This window comes from Sarcophilus harrisii, chromosome 2, assembly GCF_902635505.1.
Source record: "Sarcophilus harrisii chromosome 2, mSarHar1.11, whole genome shotgun sequence".
NCBI classification, from domain to species: domain Eukaryota; kingdom Metazoa; phylum Chordata; class Mammalia; order Dasyuromorphia; family Dasyuridae; genus Sarcophilus; species Sarcophilus harrisii.
Genome location: NC_045427.1, coordinates 659,596,073 through 659,605,992, shown reverse-complemented (window position 1 = coordinate 659,605,992; position 9,920 = coordinate 659,596,073). Strand labels below are relative to the sequence as shown.

Genomic DNA, 9,920 nt, shown 5'->3' with positions numbered 1-9,920 from the left:
CATGTGGGGAGTTCTTCCCGGTCAGTCCCCAGTCATCCCAGGTGGTGTTTGTGCTCGCAAAGGAAGCACATGTGGCAAGGTCCTGTCAGCACAGTTTTCACGGTGTGGCCCTTCTCAGCTGCATCTGCTGCCTCTACATTGTGAGGAGCGTTGCTGACTTGTAAAATGTTTCCAGAAAAAAAAAAAAAACTCAAAGTTTGCTCAAGAATCTTAACGTATGTGTGTGTGTGTGTGTGTGTGTGTGTGTGTGTGTGTGTGTGAGAGAGAGAGAGAGAGAGAGAGAGAGACAGAGAGAGACAGAGACAGACACACAAAGAGACAGAGAAAAACAGACATAGAGAGACAGCAAGAAAGAGATAAAGAGACAAGGAGAAAAATACAAAGACAGAGAAAGAGGGACAGAGATAGAGAGAAAGAGACAGAAAGAAACAGAGATACATACACACACAAAGAGTTGAGACAACAGAACAGGAGACACACTAAGAATAATTATAGACAGCACTAGAGGAAGCTTCTCCAATGCCTCACTAGGAGTACCCTAAGGACAGGTGAAGAAAGGTGGAGCCAAGTACAGGGGACCTGATCTTCTGTGAGAGTTAGAACAAGGATGCCCCAGAAGAAAGAGTCAGTGAGATGAATGGATAAACAACCAGGGATCTTGGAGGGAATAACTGAAAAAGTTTCATAATACTATTAGAATTAAATAAGTAAATTATTTTGATGGAAATAATTTACATGTTAGTATAGTTGCTTATATTGATGATTAATATTAAGGTTCTAATGAAACATTTAACTTACAAAAGAAACCTGGCACACATATAATGGGATTGCAATATTTTATATACCGGTCTTTCCGGCATCTGTGATTGTGTCAGTGAGTCCTTCCTCCATCACTTTAGTTTACTTCATTTTTGTGACTTAGTGGGTAGTCTCTGAGAATTGCTGCAGCTTTAAGAATCCTGAACCTGTCAATTTTCCTTGCTGCTGACCCACTGGGCGACAGCTGTTTTTCTTTAGTGCCCACATTACACTCAGGCCTTTCTAGTTTTTGGGAGGAAGTAGTGATGGTGAATCAATCAGCCTTTTGAACCCTGGACCAACTCCAGACCATGGGAAGGAATGGGGGATGTGGGGAGATGCTCTATCTACTAAAAGATGCTATTATTATACCTCATTAACATATTAAATTAGCAACCCAAGGAGCTAGTCATAATTGTCCACGGTATGTGAACATTCCATATTCCAGAATGAAGGTGAAAATTGCTTTTTTACACCAATCAAATTCATTCATAAAGGTAATTAACCTGCCAGAGTGGCTGGTCTAGTGAAGCCTTGGAAATGCTCATCTACCATTCAGTGAAATAATGGTCAATTCCCCACAGAATATTTGATCAAATCCTCATATTTGTGAGAGTTTCACTTCTCTAAATGGGGGAAATAGCCAAGTTTCTTGGAGGAGGTAGGATCCCCTTCCTCTCCTGATATTTTTAGAATATGCCTTATTTACCCAGGCAAATGCATTTAGGTCTCATCTACCTAAAATATCAACACAATGACACCTTTTCCACACTGCTCTAAAAAAAAAGTGGTGCTAGAATCATTATATTCTGGGTCCTTTGGAGAAAGCTGGTCCTTGGAAGTTCTCTCTCTCTCTCTGTTTATATATGTATATACATATATATATGTCTGTGTGACACATATGTATGTCTATATGTACAGTACATGACCTCAGGGTAGATTCAAGATGCCCAAGGGAAACCTTTATGCAATGAATGTCTTCCTGGGCCCCAGGTTATCCTCTTCCCCAAGTACCACCCTGATTTCTAACATGTGAACTCTGAAAAGTGAAGCCCCCAACCAACTTAGGAGACAGGCAGTTGCACCCAACTTAGGGAGAGAAAAGAAAAAATTCTGACAAATTCCTGGAATCCCTTCCATATTTCTATGTTATATTATTGTCCATGTGGTGGAAGTGATATTTTACATGTTTTGATGGATATGATCCATAATTTGGAGGTTCTCAGCATGGTGAAAAGGAGGCTTAATTACTTCTTGTATGACCTGGACAATTCTTGAAATTTTTTCCTGTTGATATCTTTAGAATATGCTGGAAAAGCACTGCAGGAAGCTCCAATCTGAGTGGAGAAGTGGATGACATGGGGAGTCCTGTGTTCAAGTGTAGGCTCCATGGTTTAGAAAGAAGGCTCTGAAGCTGGAATATGTCCAGAGAACAAAGGAAAAGAGTCTGAATCCGTGTTTTAAAGGAAGGGTCCACGGGTCCTGTTGGGACCTTGGAAAAAAGAAGACTCTGAGAGAACAGAATTGTTGATTTCAAGCATTTCAAAGGTTATCATGTGGTGGTGAGCTTGGATTTGTATTGTTTGGCTCCAGAAGACCATTTGGGGAAGGTGGATAGATGGATGGTGAAGAGGTGGACAGATGGATGGTGAAGAGGTCGATAGATGGATGGGTGGGTGGACAAATAGATGGATGAAGGGATGATCACTATCAGGGAACTTAAGAAGGAAAATCTTGATTAGATACACGTGGCCATAGAGCCCTTTGAGTTCCTTTCTGAGCCAGAAATTCTTTATCTATGAATCAGTGATTCTGTGGGGTAGAAATGTAAAATTTGTTCTGATCTGTCCCAAAGGGTAAAATTAGGAGCAATAAGTACGAGTGATGGAAGGTCAAAATTATATCCAATGGAAGAAAAGACTTTCTCACAAGAAGATGGTCTATACATGTATAAATTAATTTGAGCACTGAATCACTTGTTCTTGCACAGATATACAAAAGAAGCCCAAGTGACCACTTGCCTCAATTCTTAGGAAGGAGATTTTATCTGAGTATGGATTGGATGAGAAGCTGCTGAGATCCTTCTAGTTCCAAGATGCTGTGATCCCTAAAGAGTTTGTACTCAGATGGGAAATGAAAACTCTGAGGGAAGTCCCAGGGGACAAAACCATCACTTTTCTTGTCTTACCGCCATGGCAACTTGAGGGTTTTAATGAGGCACAGTCATTGTAATGAGGGACAGTTAAAAGGCAGGGATAAGACTAATTGGCAGGGGCTGTGATTTCTAGATAATTGCTCTGACAGCTCCCTGAGTGGCAGTGAAGGGGCTGACTGCTGCTCCTTCTCCATCAGAGAAAAAAATAAATTCTCATTGTCTCCAGGGATCCATCCCCAATCTGGTGGCTCCTATACCAGCTTGCTCTATAAAATCAGAGTAACTACTTCTATCTTTGAAATGGGACCCAACCTGAAAATAAATTAATACACAATGTCTGGCACAGACTCGATGCTCAATAAAAGCTTGTTGGGTGGTTGATGAATAGCATATTAACTTATCAGAAAGTGCTTTGTTGTGAGTGTGTCTAAATGTGTGTGCCACAAACACAAGCCTTCTCCTTTCCCCTAGCCTATTTCCTGGGTGATTTTTTGAGTATTCTCCAAGTGGATGAAGATAAATGGGAGATACTCTCAGAAGTAACCAATGGGTCCTGAGTGCCCTTCTCCAGGCAGGATCCACCCTTTGCCAAATCCTTTGATGGATAACTGACTAGTGTGGATCATGTACATTAACTCTAGGTGATCCTCAAGCCCTAATTTTTTTCTCTATGTTCAGATGGTCTTGTAATCTCATCAGCTTCATGGATTCATTTATCACCTCCACGCAGATGATTCTTAAATTTATTTATCCAGCTGTCCCCATTCTCCTGAACTTTCACTTCACATCTGCAGTTGTCTCAGGAACCTTCAGAGTGGATTCCTGTGGACAGCATATATCCAACATGTACAGAGCTGAGTTCCTTGTCTTTTCTCAAGCCAATCCTCCTTTAGTACCTTTTTCTGACTACTAAAAGTTCCACATTCTCTCAGATTTGGGGGCTCAATCTAAATATCATCCACATTGCCTTCTCACTCCTCATTGTTACCAGAGTCTGCCCATCTAGCTTTGTACATGGCTCTCTGAAGTGCTGTTGCCCTAATTCGAGCCCTAGCCTCCCTTACCCTCCTGCAGAAGTCTAGACCAGAGCTGAGGACCTTGTGTCTGCCAGGGACCACTTAGATATTCCTAGCACCGTTCACAGGGCATGCAGAATTACGGACCTCTAGCAGTGGGAGGTGGGAGGCTCGTCATCACCTGCGGTTGCCTTAGCCCATGATTTCTCAGGCCTTATACAGCCTGCAGGCTGGAGGTCCCCCACCCCACTGTCTTCCAACTCCTCACTCAGCTGCCAAGGGAACTTGCTAAATCTCCCATCTGGTCCCACCACCCACCGCCAGTTCCTGATCAGGAAGCTCCTGTGTCTCTCCATCATGTCCAGGATAAACACAAAATACAGTTTGCCTTTTCCAGCCCTGCCTAACCTGCCCCCTCTCACCTTTCCAGCCTTCTTACTAACTGTTCTACAGAGAACCGCCTCCGGGCTCCAGGTACTTTGCCTTCCTATCTATTCCACAAACAAGGACTTTGGTCTCCTGATGGGTCTCCTACTTGGCTGTCTCAAATCATGAAATATTCTTCCTGGTCTCAGCTGCAAGGTTTCCTTGGCTTCCACTGAGATTTGGCTCAAGACTTCCCATCTGCAAGAATTTTTTTCCCGGTCTCTTCAATACCATCACCTGCTGTGATTAGGGCCTTCCCTCAGGGATATATCTAATTTAGTCTGAATATCAATGTCAATATTGACCCAGAATGCTAGAAATTATTTAGATACACAACCACACACACACATACACACACACCACATATAAAGCATTTTCTCATAATCATACAGAACAGTGGATGTACTTTGACATGGGGGTGGGAGGGGGAGGGAAGTGTCTCAGAAACACCGATGGCCCAGGCAAAGCTTTGGGGCAGAAGGCAGAACATCTATCTTGGGCATCCCTGCATCACGTCCTTTGCACAAAGAGCAGATCCTTCCTACAAGTTTGCTAAACAGGTGAAGAAAGGAAGTTGATTCCCTCCCTGCATTGCCCCCACCTCCCAGGGTCTTTCCAAAAAGGAAACACTCAGCTATTAACCCTCTATAAGGGGCTGGGACTGGCAGCAACAAGATTGAATGTTCTGCTTGAGAAATCCCTATTTGGATTGGTGAGAATTTCCTGCTTTCAGGTCTCTTAGAGGGATGGTGGGGCAACCAAATAAAATGTTTATTTCTCTGCAGAATCAATGTTCTCTGGGCTTAATCAGGGGGAGAAGTGTCCCCATAGTGCATGAGGCAGTCAGCTCCCAATCAGACCATTCCTACCTGATGAATCCATGCTTGGGGAAATATAATCTTTCCAGGAAGCAGACCTATGTATTTTCAGCTCATTCCTCCAACATCTACCCAGGCACTTAGTCAAAAACATTTATTAAGCACTTGCAGGTACAGCCAAATAGAAACAGAAAGTAAGACAATCCCTGTTCTCCAGGAACTTACATTTCAGTAAGAGAAGACTAAACAAAAGGAAACTGAAAAGGAAGGAGATAGAAATGTTAACTTTAGTAATGGGAGAAGAAAAAGAAATTGAAAAAAAAATTAGAATAACTAATAAGGAAACAAAGCTATCATGTTTTGCAAATGATAAGATGGGGTACTTAGAGAATCCTAGAGAATCAATTAAAAACTACAAGAAACAATTTACAACTTTAACAAAGTTTACAACTTTAACATACAAAACAAATCCACATAAATCATCAGTATTTCTACATGTCATCAACAAAGCCAAGCAGCAAGAAGAGGAATCCCATTTAAAATAACTATAAACAACATAAAATATTTGGCAGTCTCCCTGCCAAAACAAAATCAGGAACTATATGAACACAATTACAAAACACTTTTCACACAAATCAAGTTAGATCTAAATGATTGGCAAACTATTAATTGCTCATGGATAGGCAGAGGTAACATAATAAAAAATGACAATTTTACCTAAATTAATTTACTTATTCAATGCTATACCAATCAAACTGCCAAAAATTACTTCCTAGAGCTAGAAAAAGTAGTAGGAGAATTCATCTGGAAAAAAAGAACAACAATATCAAAGGAATATGTAAAAAAAAAAATGCAAAGGAAGGTGATCTAGCAGCAATAGTTCATGAAATCAGCAGGATCAAATTATTGGGCTTGTGACAAATTATTTCCACCTTCTAGGCTCATCCACCTTTAGAGAGTACCTTCAGACTCTCCCTGTAGCAGGCCATCACAGGGGTTAGAATATTGGGATTATAGACTGGTGTCACAAGTCACCTCAAAAGAAACAATTGGCAGGGTTTGATCTCCAAATCAAGAGCCAAGCATTTTATTATGCTGCCAAGAATGGTCTAAATCCATAAGGATTTTTTTTAACCAAGAAAAATTAACAAGAGGGGAGATAAGTGTTAGAATCCTAGTGTTAACTCAACTTGAAACAAGGTGATAACTCAAGGGAGATGTTAGAATCCTAGTGTTAACTCAATGGAATTGATACAATGCTTGTGTTCACATCTTTAGAGAGCTCATATAAGCAAGAAGTTTTTAAGTACTCAATGGAGTTCACAAGTATGGGAGTTAACTCTGTGAATTCACACCTCCCTTTTAACTTACAAGCTAATTTTGTAACTTTGTGAATTCACACCTCCCTTAATCCCTGCCTCCAGAAGGAGGAGTCAACCTTTGGGAGATCATATATATAGAAGCTCTTAGAACTTCAAGTTAGTTTCTTGGGAACATTGCCAGGGGTTGGAGAGGAGCATTCTGGGAGGAAGCCTACAAGCCCACTCTCGGAGGAATCTTGGAGATTCATTCCATTTTCTACCTGGCTGGCTGGAAGCTAAAGGACAAACCTTTGGATTTGGAGACATTCGGAGGGAGCTCTTGGAACCAAGGAGCGACTCCTGTGAGCTTTACTCCCCCTCTCCCCCTTCCTTTGGCTGTGGAGGTGCCGAGAGCCCAGTGCCTGCGAGGAGTCCGTGCCAGTGACCACCATGGCGGCAGAGTCGGTCCTGGAAGTGGTGAAGAGGCTGCAGTCGAGACTGGCGGAGAATCCCGAGCCGAAGAAGCTACTGAAATATTTGAAGAGACTCTCAGACTTACCTATCACCGTGGACATTTTGGTGGAAACGGGTATTGGGAAAACCGTGAATAGCTTGCGGAAACATGAGCAAGTAGGAGACTTTGCCAAAGACTTAGTGGCTCGATGGAAGAAGTTAGTCCCTGTTGCTCAGAAGGTTGAAAGGAATATTGAGCCTGAGAAGCAAGACCTCAAGAGAAGTAGCTCCAGAAAACGTCCCCGAGATGTTTTTCCCATGGACGAGGAAATGGAAGAAGAATATCAGGAAAGCTGGAAGGCTTCTTGTAGTCAGCCACACAATCCTGACTACCGGGAGAAAAAGCATCGAAAGCTTTCAGAGTTTGATAGAATGCCCAAGCCCTCACACAGTGGTGAGACAAGAGAAGAAAGAAAGCGATGGAACGAAACCTCTTCCTATCGGGAGCTATCTGACAGTAGCCATGTTCACTCACCTCAGCCTTCCACAAGCCTTCAGCAGTTTCCCATGGACTATGATCAACTCCCTGAAGAGGAGGAGGAGCAGTCAGCACCACGTCGGAAGGCTGGCAAAAGCCATAGTCATGCCTTTCAGGACCGAGGCTTAAATAGCCAAGAGAGATGCTTGGGTGAACCCCAGGATAGAGGCTCTGCGAGTCGGAGCAAAGAGCACAAGACTTCACAGAAGGAAAAGCATTGCTTGGATATACGAGAGGAAAAGACCTTTAGTTTGGGTCGAGACAAAGTGTCTAAGGCTGTTTCTCGAGAAGAGGGCCAAAGGACTCCCTCAGGAACCAGTACCAAGGAGAAGCAGACATTGTCTAGTGCTGCCAAGAAAGAGAGGGACAAAGAAAGCAGCGACAGCAAGAACTCGGACAGAAAACCATCGAGTCACTTTTCAGGGGCTGGAGATACAGATGTGGATGATGACTATGAACAGCCCACCATGTCTTTTGAATCATACCTCACCTACGACCAGCCCCAGAGGAAAAAAAAGAAAGTTGTTAAAACTACAACTGGGGTTCGTGCAGAGAAAAGTCACAGTAAGCAGAACGGTTCCAAAGCTGAGCATAAAAACTCTAATAATGCCATTCAGAAACTCCCTAAGATGAATGAGAGCAAGGCAGAAAAGCAACTTTCTGGAACCAGCTCTGCCAAACTAAAAAAAGTCTCCACTGATGTGACCCCAACATTACCAGACATCCCCTTGCCTACCATTCAGGCCAATTGTTGTCCACTTCCTTCTCCTGAATTGATTCCCTCCTTTCAGCCAAAGAGGAAAGCAGTCTCCTCACCCCATGAAGAAGAGGAAGATGGATTTATTGGACGAAGGATGAATTCAAAGATGCGAGTCTATTCCGGTTCCAAGAGTGCCTGCCTACCGAAGATGATGTCCTTGTACGATCAGTGCATCAGAGTCCTCATTAATAACATAGACTCAATTTATGAAGTTGGGTCTGTTCCCTATTCTGTACTTAAACCAGTTTTGGAAAAATGTACTCCTGAACAACTCTATAGAATTGAGGAGTACAACCATGGATTAATTGAAGAGACCGATCAGCTGTGGAAAATTCACTGCCGTCGAGACTTTAAGACAGAGCAACCAGCGGAATCTGAGTCTTGGAGGAAGATGTATCTACGACTCCGAGATGCTCGGGAGCAGCGACTGCAACTCTTGACTGAGAACATCCGATCGGCTCACGCCAACAAACTCAAAAGCCGACAAACAAAGATGGCCTTTGTCAACTCTGTGGCCAAGCCGCCTCGTGATGTCAGGAGAAGGCAGGAGAAATTTGGGACCGGAGGAGCAGCTGTTCCCGAAAGGATCACGATCAAGCATGCCCCCTACACCTCCAGCAGTGGCTACAACTGCAGCAGCGACAGCAGCAGCACCGAGGAAGGGCAGCCCTACAACGGCCCGAGCACCAGCAGAGCCCACCCAGCCTCAGCAGTCAGCAGCTCGGTGTCTTACTATCCCAGGAAACCGCCCGTAAAAAAAATCGCCCCACTGATGGCCAAGTCGATCAAGGCGTTCAAGAACAGATTCTCCAGGAGATAAAACCTTCTCTGAAGATGGGAAAGGAAGAGGAGGAGGGAGAAGAGGGGAAGTAACTTCTAGGACTTCTAGTAACTTTCTAGAACTTTTGGACATGGTTTATGTGTACCTTCAGAACCCCATTAATCTGATCTGACTTATAAAAAATCAAGGTTTAATTAGAACCTGGGAGCATGTCGTTGATCTTTTAAAAACTGTACAGTACACATCTCCTTGGTTCTCTACAGAAAAAGAATACAACAATTCTCATCCACATTCAATTTCTAAAAGTGTGCTTTATAAATGCAATTAATCTAGGGAGGGGGTGGGGGAAGAGAGGGGAATTGGAAATCAAGATTTTGTAAGCGTCAATGTGGAAAATAACAATTCTCATCCAAACTCAATTTCTAAAAGTGTGCTTTATACATACAATTAATCTAGGGGAGGGGGTGGGGGAAGAGAGGGAAACTGGAACTCAAGATTCTGTAAGCGTCAATGTGGAAAATAACAATTCTCATCCAAACTCAATTTCTAAAAGTGTGCTTTATACATACAATTAATCTAGGGGAGGGGGTGGGGGAAGAGAGGGAAACTGGAACTCAAGGTTTTGTAAGAGTCAATATTGAATATAACAATTCTCATCCAAACTCAATTTCTAAAAGTGTGCTTTATACATACAATTAATCTAGGGGGGGTGGGGAAGAGAGGGAAACTGGAACTCAAGGTTTTGTAAGAGTCAATATTGAATATAACAATTCTCATCCAAACTCAATTTCTAAAAGTGTGCTTTATACATACAATTAATCTAGGGGAGAGGGTGGGGGAAGAGAGGGAAACTGGAACTCAAGATTCTGTAAGA

General features: G+C 42.8%; 1 pseudogene; it reads left to right on the top strand.

The window, feature by feature from the left end:
• The first annotated feature begins 6,964 nt into the window (after nt 1-6,964).
• LOC116421046 lies at nt 6,965-9,445 on the top strand (annotated as a pseudogene).
• Nucleotides 9,446-9,920: the final 475 nt, after the last annotated feature.